The sequence below is a fragment of the Leptonychotes weddellii genome, chromosome 16 (assembly GCF_054177405.1).
Source record: "Leptonychotes weddellii isolate Sample4059 chromosome 16, ASM5417740v2, whole genome shotgun sequence".
Lineage (NCBI taxonomy): Eukaryota > Metazoa > Chordata > Mammalia > Carnivora > Phocidae > Leptonychotes > Leptonychotes weddellii.
In genome coordinates this window covers 2,903,694-2,917,488 of record NC_138384.1, presented here as the reverse complement: position 1 = coordinate 2,917,488, position 13,795 = coordinate 2,903,694, and the positions used below count along the sequence as shown (strand labels likewise).

Genomic DNA, 13,795 nt, shown 5'->3' with positions numbered 1-13,795 from the left:
CAGGGAGCTGGGGCTCTAAGCACGCCCCACGCCCAGCGCCCAGGGTCGGCTGCCTGCACCTGCGTCCCCCCCCCTGCCAGGTACTTGGGACGGGGTGCCTTATACCTCCCAGCATCTCCCATCTCAGAGACAGCTTCTCAGCAGCTAACGTGCATCAGCCGCCAGGAGGGCTGTTAAATCACAGAGCACTGGCCCAGCCCCTGGAGTCACTGGTTCACGGAGTCTGGGCAGTGGGGGGCGGGACAAGAATCTGCATTTCTAGCAAGTTCCCAGGTGAGGCTGCAGCTGCTGGTCCTGGGACCCCACTCGGAGTGGCAAGTCTCTGAACTATAATGCAGACTGGTGCGGTGGGTTCCAAAAAAGCTGCCCCTTTCCCTCCATCTCGGAGCCAGAATGAGCCAAACACAATCTCCTGTGTCGGCCTCCTGTGGGTAGAGTGTCCACAGTGGGGCCCGTGCTGTGCATGATTTTGGGCGTCCACCGCAGCTCAGAGCCTGCAAGACTGGTCCCCCTCCCTCCCTCCGTCCTTCATCTCTTGGTTCCCAGGCCCAGAGGGCACTAGTGCGGGGCCTGGAGACCTCGCTGTCTGCTCGAGAGGTCAGGTGTTCTCTGGGGCGCGCCAGGCTGCGCCCGGCACACTCCTCACTTCCTGCTGCTTCCAAAACGCTCAACTCCCGGCCCTCCCGGGCCCTGCTCCTCAAACTTCCCCAGCCCCTGCCTGCTCCCCGGCCCCAAAGCCTGTTCCCGAAGCCTCGACATGCACAACCTCAGCTTCCCGTAGCGCTCACCGTGTCTGCGCATCAGACAAGACTCTGCTGTCAGCGGCCCTGGCCGTGGGTGAGCCCTGGCCGCACGCCCAGGCCCGGGTGACACCTTGCCGGTGTCTGCACCGGTCTCAGGGACCAGCCTGGCGAGGATGGTGCTCTCTCAACGTCCACAGACACTTTGGGGCTTTGAGTCACGCCTGGTGGATCTGCTCTTTTCCTCTCCAGATCTGACTTGCCCACCCGTGGGGTCGAGTCTGGAGGAAGAGGCTCAAAGGACATCTGGAGTGACTCTGCGTCACCTGGGGCAGGGCGTGGGAGCGGGACTCGTCTGCACGGATCACCCCCGAGCGGGGTAGCCGGGCTCGACCTACCATGTCTTGACTCTCCTGCCTTCCTAGGGAGGCCTTATAAGAAGGGGGAACTCAACATCGAGGCCAGGGAGAGTGGGTGATGCTGCTGACCGTGCTGTCACTGCCCACTGGCTGCTGGGCTAGAAGCTTCTGGGAGCATCTTCTCCCCAGATCCCTTGCTCCCTCTCACTGATGAGCAAACCAAGGTCCGGGGAGGGCATGTGACTTGCCCATGGCAAGTCCGGCGCAAACCGGGTGGGCTTTGGACCCAGGCCGGTTCCCCACCAGGAAGCCAAGTCTGCACCCACATGTCACCTCCTGGGCAAGCTCTGGGCTTCCCTGCCCCCTGGGCTCTCTCTTACGGCCCCGGGTCCACATCCATGACTTGCGTCTGAAAGATCGGAACAGGGCAGATGCCACAGCTGTTTCCCCTGGGCCGGGCTGCAAGGCCCAGGAGAAGCCTCTTTGGGGCGGGTTTGGCCGCCCTCTACCAGCAGTCCCCGCACTGCTCAGCGATCCCCTCCAGGTTTGCGGTGGGAAGGTGGTCCAGAGCGCAGTAGCCTCGGCCCGGGGCTGTCAGCCAAGCCCCACTAACTTGACCCCGGATCTCGGCGCGTTATCAACCCATCTCTGCAGGCAAGGCCAGCTGAGTTATGGAGGGGAGGTTATCGCGGACAGACGGTGGTTCTAAGCCAGGGCAGCGGGGTCTCGGGGTTAATGGGCAAAGGTCAGCGCCTACCAGGGCTCCATGTGGAATGGATTAAGTCACCACCAGGCTTGGTGGCGGGTGGCCTGCGGGTGGGCTCAGCCACTGCTGGCCCAGCCTCTGTCGAAGCCACCTCCCTGTGATCACAGGGCTCACGTCCAGCAGGGCTGACTCGATTTTCGTCTGGGAGTAAAAAGCTAGTGGACTCTGCTTGGAATCAGGATGTCCCTAATTCGAACAGATTGCTGGAGTCCACCTTGCAGGCGCCACGATTTAATGCAGATGTTATGGTAAGATCCGACATGCAGACACTTGCATGTGACGTGCTCCTAATAAGCCCATTGACAAGACCAGAAGGCTGAGGCCCGGGAGGTGGGGTCGCTGGGGTGTGAGTGCCCCCAGGGCTTCAGGGGGAGGGATGATGGCCTCCTCCCTGGTTCTCTCCTTGCTAACGAGGGACTCCAGTTCGCGGGGTCTTGAAGGTCTCGGTCACCCGACTCTCCGGTCCCGAGGGGCAGCTTGGAATCCTGCCAGTGAAGCTCGAAGCTGCAGAGTTCTCCGTGGACCTGGAGGATCCAGGCTTACCTGGCTGGGACCCCGCCCCTGCGGGTTAAGGCATCCTTAGACCAGGGGGCTCCGTGGAAACAGGCCTCGCACTTTCCAGCGCCTGGGCGCCTTCGTGTGGGCAGCCAAAGGCCCATCCCTAAATCCCAGGTTGCAAACCATGCAGAGGCCTCAGGACGGACCCAGATGGGAGGGAAACGGAGTCAGTCAGGGCTCTGGCGTTCCCTTCCCGCTGCCCCAGCATCCGGTTAAGGTTTGTTCTGTTTTAGACATGGCCACGAGGGAGCTGAGCTAAAAGGCATGAGGATGACTAGGAATAATCACTGTGCAGCGTTATTCACGACAGTGCTGCTGATGTTCCCTGCTGCGCCCTAAGTGCCGACCAGGGGGGTCCTGGGGAGGGTGCTTGAGACACACTCGAGTGTGAGCCACGTGCCCACGTGCCCACGTGCCCACGTGCTCCTGCAGCTGCTGCAACAAAACCAGCAAGCTTACAGCACAGGAGCCTGTTCTCTCCCAGGCCGGGAAGGCAGAGGTCCGAAATCCCAGCGTCGCAGGGCTGGGCTCCCTCCAGAGGCTCCGGGGAGGGTCCTTCCTGCCCCTTCCAGCTGCTGGGGGCTCCAGGCGTCCCCCGGCTGTGGCCGAGTCCCTCCACCTCTGCCTCCCTCCTCACATGGCCTGTCTTCAATCTGTGTCTCAACTATCCCTCCGTCCTGCTAAGGACCCGTCATTGGATTTATGGTCCACCCGAATCTTTCAGGATGATCTCATCTCAGGATCTTTAACTTAATCACAAAGACCCTTTCTTCAGATAAGGTCACATCCACAGGCTCTGGGGGTGAGGACGTGGACTCGTATCTTTGGGGGCCACGAGCCCACAACATGGGCCAAGCACTCTTTGCTCAAACTCTTAATCCTCAGAACGACCCTCACCCTCCGTGCAAGAGGAGGCAGCTGAACCCAGGCCCTCTAAGCCCTGCCAAGGCCACCGGCAGCAGGTGACGGGGCCTGGGTCCCAGGGACGCTGGCTCAGTTCATGCATCCGGCCTGTCGCTTCTCCCCAGATGGCCTCCTTGGCCTCCCAGGGGATGTGCGCAGATGTTGGAGGTGGGGAGGCCTGGGCTTCTCCTGAATCTCTCCTCACATAGCCCATTTTGCAAGAGTCACGAGGCAGCTTCGGAGCGGAGTTCGGGTTGGGGAGGCCCGCGGGGAGGCCGGCAGTGTGAGGCCCAGCAGCCTTGTCCTCTGGATTCTGTTTCCTCACTTGCAACCACGGTCTTCATTCCTACTGGGCAGCAGGAGTGGGGACCAAGTGTGCTGAGCACTCCAGGAAGTCTCTAGCATGGTGCCAGGCACACATACACATGTGGGTGTGTTGTCACACTCCTGGGAGGACAGTCGTCCAGACGACGCAGAAATAATCACCGTGCTGATCAGGCACCGAGCAGCTCTGGGCCCTGAGTCCTTCTGAGAGCTGTGTATTTATGACCTCATTTGTGCTCATGTGCGCCCCCCCCCGCCGCCCCGAGGACGGGCTGCCCCTCGCCCCATTCCATAGTCGAGGACACTGAGGCCTGTTCGCTCACTTCCAACTTTGCGGTCTGGAGAATGCCGCCTCTGTCTGCAACTCATGCCCCCTCTCTGCCCAACCCCCCACCAACCATGGTGGGCTTCCAGAGCAGGTCTGATGGGGGTCTTTCCACCCAGAGGGAAGCGAGTGTTAATTCCTCAATCCCCCCTCCCCATCTCCATTGCTCAGTACCCCTGCCCGGGCGGGCTGGCCAGAGGGGAAATACTAGGGGTCCTGGCAGGTTTGGGGTGCTCCAGTCCAGGAATGGTGCTGCATTTGGGGTGAGGCCATGGCCTCACGCCAGGCTGCCAGGGGCACGGACAAGCCCGGAGGGCCGGACTGTCCTCTGTCGCAGGAGCACAAATCTGTCTGCAGCCTGGCCGCCTGCCTGCCGCCCACCCTCAGCCTTTGGCAGCCCCCAGGGAGACTGGAGCCCCAGGGAGGCTGCTGTTTGTTCAAAGTTAGGACCTGGGTTGGGGGGAGTGCATGTGGAGCTCTGGTTTCACCACCTACGGCCTCGAACAAACCGCATCTCTCACCTTCTCCAGGTTTCGATTTTCTTACCTGCAAAACGGGACTGATAACACGACCCCTTAGAGGACCACTCGGGAGCTCCATGAGGCCTCACCCCAAACCCTCACATCCCCTAAAAGGCTTTGTGGAAAACCCTGTTTGCGGTCAGTGTTTGGGCAACCTGCACGCTTTCTTCTCATGTCTCTGTTGGAGAGTCCCGTTTCCGCCCCAGCTCAGCTGGGATCTGGGAAGCCGGGCGGCCAGGGAACTCTTGAACACGTCTGTGGGACCCATAACCTCTGTCGATGGGGTATTTGGGGCGGAGCAAGTTTCAGGACGAGTCAGGAGGAATAGAGTGAGTGGGTTATAAGGCACTGTTATGAATTTAGGAGAGAAAACGGGACTGAGCTGGTTTTGCATCTCCCACCTATAGTAATGGGTGCCAAGTCCCAGGGGAGTCCAGCCAGGTGGCGTTTGGGACCCAGGGGACTCTGAAACCCTGGCCACCCTGCACCCAGCCAGCTGGCAGAGGGACCTCCCCACCTTTGTGGCTCTGCTGTTTCATTGACGGACCCATTCGGCAATGACATAAATGGGGAATTAGGGGAGAGACTCATGGGGTCCGTTAGCCCCCCTCGGGGGGCTGGGGGAGGCTTGTGTCCCAGGTGAAGAATAAGCCCAGGGAGCCTCTCGCTATGCTGCAGACCTGCCATTGCTTCCACAGACCTGGCTGATGTCGGTGTCGACTGTGAACTGTGGCGCCGTGTCTTGCTCACCGCATTCACTGTCATCATGGTGGAGGAACTGGCGTGGGCTGGCGTGACGCACAGCTCTGTCCCGAAAGGATCCCAGGCGTTCTGGCCGGTTGGCAGCTGACACTCCTCTCCCTGCCCCTACCTCGCTGGGGAGGGCCGGGCCCACGCACGGGGAATGAGAAAAGAGCTGGTGTCAAGACGGCACGACCCGATTTCCCAAGCCGATGTGGCCTGGAGGTCCTCCCCTCAGACTGGGTCCTGCTGCTACGGAAGTGGCTTCACCGTGGCTTCCTGCAAACCAGCCCCCTCTGACCTCCACGCACCCCATGCGAGGCAGGCGCCCTTCTCCCTGTGGTCCCGCAGCGCCCCCGGCTGGCGGAGCAGCCACCCCCTGGACTGTGGCCAGCCCCCATGCCTGAGGGAGGTGGGAGCTTGGGGGTGTCCCACCTGGAAGGACACACATCACTTTTGCCCACAATGTGGCAGCCAGAACGAGTCATGTGACCCATCCAAGCACAAGGGGGTCGAAGTGCCACCCCACTGTCCACGTGCCACAGGATGGAGGGGGCTGGCGTGTGGTGTGAAGAGCACTGAGTGCTGCAGTGCCCGCGTGTGAACACAGGGGATTGGGGAGTGCCCCGCGGGCGGTGCAGCGAGCACCAGCCAGGAACCAGCAGCACCAGTGCTTCCGTCCTTTGAGCCATGCGGCAAGCCCCTCACCATCCCTGGGCACCCCAGCCCCTCCTCCGTAAATGGTAAGAATGGGGTCTTGTTCCTTGTTTCTCTCTTCTGTGGCCATGTTTGGATGAGGACAGGTGGATGAGACCCGTGGAAGCAGGCGGAACACCGGAGGGAGGACGGACAGTCTCAGGGATGACTGAGAGAGCTCATCAGGGAGCCCTTTTATTCTGGAGCAATTGTAGATGGACAGGAAAGTTGCAAAGAGTAATACAGAGAGTTCCCGTGTACTTTTCACTGTGTCTCCGAGCGCTGTCACCTTTCACAGCCCTAAGACATCGATCAAAACAACGGGATTCGCACTGGTACATTATCATCAACTCAGCTATGGACTCCATTCAGACTTCACCCGTTTCCCCATGAACGTTTTTTATCTGGCATCGTCCAGTGCCCCACAGAACAGCTCCAGCACCCTCAGAATTCCTGAGCGTGTCCCCTCTGTAACGCATTACTGCTCCATATCCAATTCCCTGCAACCACTTTTCTGTTTTCCAGACTGTCCTAGAAATGGCATATATAATATGTAGGCTTTCGAATCTGATTTCTTAAACTTAGCAAAACGCACTTAGGTGATTCCCGTGGTGTGAAGCGATGGCAGACACATTCCTTTTTATTCTGAGTGATATTCCATTGTATGGATGTCCTATAGTTTGTCCATCCACGTGTCTGTTGAAGGACATCTTGGTTGTGTCCGGTTTTCAGCAAATAAAGTTGCTATAAACATTCACATGAATGATTTTGTGTAAACAAGAGTTTTCAGTTCAATATAGTGAGCGTACGTTTAACTTTATAAGAAACTGCCAAACTGTCTTCAAAGCTGACTCAACCATTTTGCGGTGTCAGCAAGGAATGAGAATTCCCACCGGGTTTTTGGATTTTAGCCATTCTAACAGGTGTGTAGTGATATCTCACTATGGTTTTAATTTGCATCTCCCTAATGACACGTGATGTTGGGTATTTTTTCATATGCTTCTCTGTCATCCATATATCTTCTTTGGTGAAGTGTCTGTTCAGATCTTTTGCTCATTTTTTTTTTTTTTAAAGATTTTATTTATTTGACAGAGAGAGACACAGTGAGAGAGGGAACACAAGCAGGGGGAGTGGGAGAGGGAGAAGCAGGCTCCCCGCTGAGCCGGGAGCCCGATGCGGGGCTCGATCCCAGGACCCTGGGATCATGACCTGAGCCGAAGGCAGACGCTTAACGACTGAGCCACCCAGGCGCCCCTGCTCATTTTTAATTGGTCTGTTTTCTTATTGTTGAGTTGTAAGAGCTCTTTATATATTCTGGATACACGTCCTCTTTTTTTTTTTTATCAGGTATCTGATTTGGAAATATTTTTTCCAAGCCTCTTGTTTGTATTTTCATTCTTTTAACAGTGTCATTAACAAAGGAAATGTTTTTAATTTTGATAAAGTACAATTTACTCATTTTGTTCTTTCATGGATTTTCTTGGTGCCATATCTAAACACACTGCCAAACACAAGGTGATGTAGATTTTAACACTTTTTTTTCCCTAGAAACTTTAGAGTTTTACATCTTATCTTTAGGTTAATGATCCTTTTTAAAAAAGCCTTAAAATGTGAATTTTAACTGTAAAAATTGTTTTCTGTAAATATAGTTACATCAACTTCTCTGCACACAACTTGGTTCAGATATAGAGACATGATATACACAGATGCTATTGGTGCCAGAGAATGAAGTCAATTAAAGAAACATTTACTCTTAGCTTCAGGATAATTCCAGCTTTCTTTAGGCCATTAAAATGATCACCGCTGAAAACAGAGAGGACAACATACCTCCATGCACCAGTGTTCGGGGTAAAATTTATCAACTACCTTACTCATTTCATATTATGGGGTAAAAGACCTCAAACAAAAATAGATTCAGTGTCTCTTATTGCTATAACTCTTAGGGTGGGGCATTCATGATCCACTTTGAGTACTTTTTGGGTAAAGGGTGAGGTATGTGTCAGTTCTTTATATATCTTGACCTTGTGTCTCGTGATCTTGCTAAGCTCATTTATTTATTCTAAAACTTAAAAAAAAAGATTCTCTGGGATTCTTCTAAATAGATAATCGTGTCACCTGCAAATAAAGGACAATTTTATTTTTCCCTTTCTGATCTGCATGCCCTTTATTTCTTATTTCTTACCTGATTGCATGGCTAGAACTTCCAGTGGGATGTGAAGGAGGGCGTTGGGAGAGGACATCCTTGCCGTGTTTCAGCTCTTGGAGGACCAGCGTTCAGGCTCTCATCAGCAAGTCTGATGTTAGCTGTAGGGTTTTGAAGGGACTTTGATTAGGGTCAGGAAGTGTCCTGTATTCCTATTTTCCTGAGAGTTTCTTTCTGGTCATGAATAAATGATGCGTTCTGTCAAATGCTTTTTCTGTGTCTACTAAGATTATTATGGTTTTTCTTGTTTAACCTATTGATGTGGTAAATCACATTTCATTACTTTTCAAACTCATTGAATTTTTGGTGAATAAAAAATGACATTTTTTAAATGCTTCAGGTGCCCATTACTACTAACGGCTTCTAGGCCTTTCTGGCTGAGTGACTTTGGATAAGTCTCTTAACCTCTCTGGGCCTCAGGCTGGCCTCTCCCTACTTTGCTGGGGGGAGGTGGGCTGGATGGCTGACTTCAAAAGGCCCCTGCCGTTTTGGTGGTGGGGGTGATGGGAAAGCGGACAAGAAGAATGCCTTTCCGTGGCTGTGCCTTCATGCTGACAGCTAACCCAAGACTTTGCACTTAATGGGTGTCTGCTGTTTTCCAGACCCCAGGCGGGACCTGTGAGCGTTTCCTCATATAATTCTTACACAACATTATGAGACAGGCATTGCAATCTTCACTCGACAAACAGGGAAGGTAGGATACAGAGAGGTCAAGTAGCTGGTCATAGCCACGCATGCAGTGGGCAGAGGGCGCCATCTTGTAAGACAAGTGGTAGGAGGTAAAGTGAGGCACAGACCCACGCCGCCCACTGCGGTGGCCACTAGCCACACGTGGCTCCCCAGCATCGGGAATGTGACTCCCCCACACTGAGATGTGCTATCAGGGTAAAAATAAAGTCTGGATTTTGAAGAGTTGGTACCAAAAAAAAAAAAAAACCAAAAACCGTAAAATTTCTCATTGGTAATTTGTTAGTATTATTTCATGTTAATGTTTCATATAGACTGGGTTAAATAAAGTACAGATGCAAATTCCACCTATTTCTTTTCACTTTTTCTGATATGACGAGTGGGAGAATGTCAAACTACGTATGTGGCCCAGACTTTATTTCTGTTGTACAGACGGGGAGTCAGTGGATTATGCGCGTGGGCTGAATGTGGCCCAGCACCTGTTTCTGTTTTGTTTTGTTGATAAAGTTTTATTGGTACATAGCCCGTCCACTCGTGGACATGTTGTCTATGGCTGTTTTTATGCTATGGCAGCAGACCTCAGACAGAGGCCGTATCACCCACAAAACTCCCAATGTTCACTAACTGTCCTTTTACAGCAAAAGTGTGTCGACCTCTGTTCCAGATAAAAGTCTGGGAGGCTGGTTCCCAGAGCATTAACCATCCCTGTAGACAGGTTATAGGCGATTTTACATTTTCTTTTTTATATTTGTCTTTTCTAAAGTTCCAGAAATGAAAACATCACTTTTGACAACGAGGAAGAAAGATCATCCATGCTTTCTTATTGAAAATAATAAATTATGAGATGGGGAACCAAAGGTGTGGTTGGGGCTGACCCTGAAAATGAGTCATCTCTGTATGGCTCCTGAGCTTGCTCCCCAGGAAGATCTGGGAGGACCCCAGGAAGCCTCTGGCATGGGCAGCAATCCAAACACGCTCTCCTTTCGGAGGGGCTGTTTATGTAGGGATGAGGAGGGGGTGCAGGGGCTAAGGAAGCCAGTCAGCCAAGGGCCGACCCGAGGAGGCTGGGCCATGCAGCGTGGGGGGCTCGGGAAGCCAGGCCCATCTGGTTTGCGTTAGGTTTATAAGGTTGATAGCAAATAAGGGTATTAGAGCTAATTTACTTATTTAGAGAAAGACGACTCAATCCCAGAAACTGATTGGGATGGAGCAGTTCCCCGCCCCCCTGATCCCCGCTTGCAGAGATGCCCCATGGGAGGAGGAGCCTGCATGCCAAGGCCCTTGTGCAAAGCTTGGTATCGTTTAAAAAATAGCCCTGCAATCCGGTGTGGCCTTGGGGTTGGTCTGTGGATCTTGCTACCCGCCCCCGCCGCCTGCCCCCCCTGGCCTGGGCACACTTCCCCGAGGAGGATCTTGGCCCCCTGGGGTTTGGGGTGCACAACAGTCCTGGGACGCAGGTAGTTCACAGGGCGAGAACGAAGAAGCACAGCAGCATCTCTTGGGGCCCAAAGCCCCTCACCCAGCAACCTCAGCCCCCTGGATCCCCGGGGTCCACAAAAAAATCACAAGAAGCCCTGCGGCTCCCAGGCCACACACTGTGACTTCGGGTGCCTGCAGTGGCCGCAGGTTCCCAGGGTGCTGCCCAAAGCCCCCGTCCATTTCCCCCAAGCCAGGAATGATGTCCTGGGGACCTCCTGCGCAGGCTCTACACTTGGACCAGGGGCTCTGGCTCCTGGAGCTCGGCTCTACTCGAAGGCAGGGCTCCCTTTGGCCTGGTTTTCCGGCGAGTACCTGGGCTTCAGAATCAAAGTCCTTCCTTCCTTCCTTCCTTCCTCCCTCCCTCCCTCCCTCCTTCCTTCCTTCCTCCCTCCCTCCCTTCCCCCATCATTACATTTGTTATAATCAGGGTTTCAATATGGCTGGTTTATCCACCTTATTCTTGGAACAAACAGTATATTCTAGATTTACAAGATTGCACTCCTTCTTCAGACTTCATGGCTGTGACCTCAGCAGTCCTCACGAGATCCAGTAGATCCTATTAGATCCACTTTAGGACTCCTGTGTCACTCATGAGAGAAATGGGTCATTCAGTAAGTAATTAAATGTCAACCACCAACCTCCATCTTTGGAGCTAAAGTTACAGCCATGAACAATTATAACTAATTTATATCACCCTCCCAAATAAATAAGTAAATAAATAGAAAGGAAAATGGACATTTAAGGAGCAAGAAGTAAAGGGCACAGAAATCTAACATTTGGAAATGTCTACAGCACTGGTTTTCAGCTCTAGTTGCACGTCCGAATGCTTGAGGAGGTTTCAAAGAAATATTCATATTGACCCCACCCCAAACCAACCAGGTCAAAATCTCAGGGGTGGGGATGGGGGTTGGGAGTCAGGTCAGATGCAGTTAATGTCGAGAACCTCTGGCTTCTAATCGACCTCAGTGACAGATTCTGGGTTTTTCTTGCTCTAATCTGGTCATTCTCAAAGTGGGGTCCCGGAGCCAGCAGCATCCACATCCCCTGGGAACTTGTTAGAAATGCAGGTTCTCAGGCTCCTTGGACCTGCGGCGTTGGGAACAGGGTCCACATTGGTGATTCTCATTCCAGTCTGAGAACTCTGCTCTAGTCCATGAAACAGGTCCGCTTGCTCTTGGCTCTGGGGCTCCCCACCTCATCCCAGCTGGACATGGGCCCCTCAAGTCTGGGGCCCCCCCGAGGCTCTGGGGGCATCCAGGTCTCATCCGCTATGCCAGCTCAGCTCACCGGGGCGGCTTCTGAGAAGCAGCACGCAGCTTTGCCTGGGCTCGGCGGGAGGAGAGTGGATCGGTGCGCGGTGTCTGGTGTGGACAGCCTTGGAGCGGCCCGCTCAGGGTCTGCGATGTGCATTTCCAGAAGCCTTTATCACTGGGAAACTGATAATCGTAGTTGGGGTGCCTCATCTATTTCTGTCTGCCGGGCCATTCTGGAGTTTGGCAGCTTCTTCAATGTCCCAGCAAGGAAACCCCATGAGCATGGCCATTTTAAAGTACCACGGACTGAAATTCCAAAGGACAAAGACGGCGCCAACATTGTAGCATTCCCCATGAGGAACATCCCCTCCATCTCCCTACCTCCTGCCAGCTTCCACGGCCCGGTCACTTCTGTTTTTAATTCCTTCTCTCCTTTAAAATAAAATTCATCTTTGGTCTGATTAGAAAAGGGATTAATGCTAAACAAAAAAGGCGTGAGGAATGCAATTAAAATTGTCTGAAATCCCATCTCCCAGAAGTAATTCCTTGTTAACACTGGTTTTATCCTTTCTGGTCCCGTTTCTCTCCTTGATGTGGGGAGAGGACGCTGACCGGTGCACAGCATGTCACCTCACTTCATTCATTTAAATAAATACGAGGAGAGGCTCATGGCTTCACTGAGAAAAGGAAGGGCCCCAGGATCTTTGAGAAGCCTCAGGAGAGGACAGCACAGTCCCGGCCTCACCCTTGTGTGGACGAGGAAATGGAGCTGGAGGGAGGGAGAGTGGCCCCCGGCCATGCAGCTACCCAAAGCAAAGCGGCATCTCCTGCTGGGGCAAGGAGAGGATGAAGCCACAGAACTGTCTCGGAGGAAGTGATGTCAGGACTTCAATCTGCACATGGCATTCTAATGGGGTTGACCCGATGTGTGGCTCTATGACTCCACCCATGTCATGGGAGTCAAGATTCTTTCAGTTTCCAGTGACTGAGACTCATTTCACGTTTAAGTAATAAAAACAAGAGACTCTGTGACTCATATAATAGAAGGTCCCCCAACCCAGGAGTTCAGGCACAGTTGGATCCAGGCACTTGGATCATGTGACAGTCTGCCCCTCTCCCTTCCCTTGGTTCTACTCTGCTCTAGGTTGGTTTCATTTTCTCTGTGTACTGGCCTCTGGCAACTCTGGACTTACACGCACCAGTTTGGTCAGGTCAGGGTGAAGAATGTGATTGGTTCTCTGCTGTTCCAGCAACACCATAGGGGTGACACTTACAGGCTGGATCCTGAGAAATCTCTGAACCAATCACTGTGACTCAGGTTGTCTGGGTCTGGGTCCTGTGTTCACTCCTGGAACTGGGGGGTGGTGTCACCCACACTTGAATCTCGTGGAGTGAGAGGATGGAAGGGACAGATCCCAGAGGAAACCGAGAGATTCATCCCTGAAGCAGGAGTCATGGAGGTTGGGTGGTCAAATTGGACTACCCCATGCAGGGCCAGAAAGGCCACTGCTTGAGACATTCCCTTCAAGACCTTCTGAAGACCAGGGTCTGTTTCCTGTGTCCTAACCCTTCTGCTCCTCGGATGGGGGATCATCATTAGCATATTAACAGGGATTGGGGTTCAACACTTGCAGGTACTTGAGGTCCTGGAGTAGGGGACAAGTAAGCTAGGAGGAAGAGAGAATTCTGGAGCTCAGGAAGCCTGAGTGGGAGGCTCTGGCATTCAGAGGATAGCGTGAGAACCCCTGGTGTGGGTGCTGGAAGTTTCCAAACAGAGAGAGAGGTTTATGGACAAGCTGCATGATTTCACAATTTTGCTCCTGGGTCAGCCCTGTCACGGCAGGACTTTTTTGAGCATATTCTCAGCCATTCCAGGCCGAGCTCTGGCTTCCATGTGCAATGACAGCTCATTCCAGGTGGAGCCAATTCCACAACCAACAGATGTGTCTCTGTTTATACTCGTTGGCTCACACCACTAATCCTCCTAGGTTCAACTTTCATGTTGGTCTCCTCCTATAGGCTGGAATTTCCAAGAACATGAGGAGCATGTGTGGTTTGTTCATTATCATATCTCTAGTGCCTGGCACACAGCTGGTGCTCAATGAGTGCTTGGATGGATGATGGCTGGATGGTTGAGTAGAGGTTTGACTGAATGGCTCAGTGGATGGGTGGATAGGGTGTAGGTAGCTGGGTGAGTGGTTGGGTGGGTGGATGGATGGTTGGGTAGGTAGGTAGCTGGG

General features: G+C 53.3%; 1 long non-coding RNA gene across 1 annotated transcript in view; it reads right to left on the bottom strand.

Annotated features, from left to right (window-relative positions):
• LOC145717716 (uncharacterized) overlaps positions 1-13,795 on the bottom strand; it is a 94,109-nt gene that overhangs the window by 20,419 nt on the left and 59,895 nt on the right. Inside the window, exon 2 of the long non-coding RNA XR_014141113.1 lies at positions 8,116-8,237. This is a non-coding gene — a long non-coding RNA (uncharacterized LOC145717716). The remainder of the gene's footprint in view (positions 1-8,115; positions 8,238-13,795) is intronic.